Here is a 1,113-nt window from a genome sequence, read left to right as displayed (position 1 = left end):
GAGAGAGAGAGAGAGAAAGAGGAGGACGATAAGAGACAGAGCTGCTGTCAGTTTAGATGTCTTCTCTCCTTATTTGTGTGTGCTACAAATAGACTTATAGTGGACAGGAAGTAGATTGTAGGCTAAGTTGTGGTTCACACCACATCCTCTCTTCTCATTAACATAATATAAACTGTATATTTTATCCTTTTCCCACTCATTTCTCATTAACTTGTACATATCTTGTAGATACTATGTAGAGGCCAAATGATAGCAATACTTTTGCAAGGAAAATTTTTATAACTAGAGCTATGAAATAGGTCTATGCATGAGTGATGTGGGAAATTAGGAACTGAAAGAATGATATTCCTTGCCTACTCTAAATTTGGGAAGACAAATAGTCAAAAGGTCACACAGCTAAATTGAACATGGTCAGATGACTCAAGTATTGTACCAGGCAGCTCCTAAAAGAGTTGAACATACAGCATGACTATAGTCAGAACTAGACCTGGAATTGTTACTACTATTATTGTCATTCCAGATATTATCATCAATGATTCACAAGCCTGATAAGTTTTTTGAAAAGAAGCCACATATCATTATTCATTTTACCTTCAAGCAACACTGTTACCCACAATAGAAATTAAGCTGTTCCATGGGTGGCATGTTGTTTACAGCATGAAAGTACTCCATGCAGAAGCAGTATGTGTGTGACTGCATGAATAAATATTGAATTATGGTAAATTAGATGTAATAACTGTTCATAGTATTACTCTACTACTGTTATTGCTGTAGTTCCATTGATTATGGCTAAATCAAGTTATTTCACAGAATTAATTTATGGATAATAATAAATACAGTAAATGATAAAGTTATATGGCAATTGATATACAACTGAAGTACATTAATCGCAAGATCTACCACTAGTCTCACTAGTACTGGTGTAGCTATATGCAAAATAGATGTGTGCAATAGGAATATTGCAATTTTCCAATAACTTTGAATATAATATGGTATTTTTTAATATGGCATCTACAACGAATCCACTCAAGTAATATAGCACTTTATTTTGGTCGTGCTTTATGCAATTTTGTTGTATTATTTAGTAGTGCATGGTAGATCTAGTCAGCTAAT

The sequence above is a fragment of the Amphimedon queenslandica genome, unplaced genomic scaffold (assembly GCF_000090795.2).
Source record: "Amphimedon queenslandica unplaced genomic scaffold, v1.1 AMPQUscaffold_13319, whole genome shotgun sequence".
Lineage (NCBI taxonomy): Eukaryota > Metazoa > Porifera > Demospongiae > Haplosclerida > Niphatidae > Amphimedon > Amphimedon queenslandica.
The sequence above is the reverse complement of the archived record's forward strand: the minus strand, read 5'-3'. Positions refer to the sequence as shown.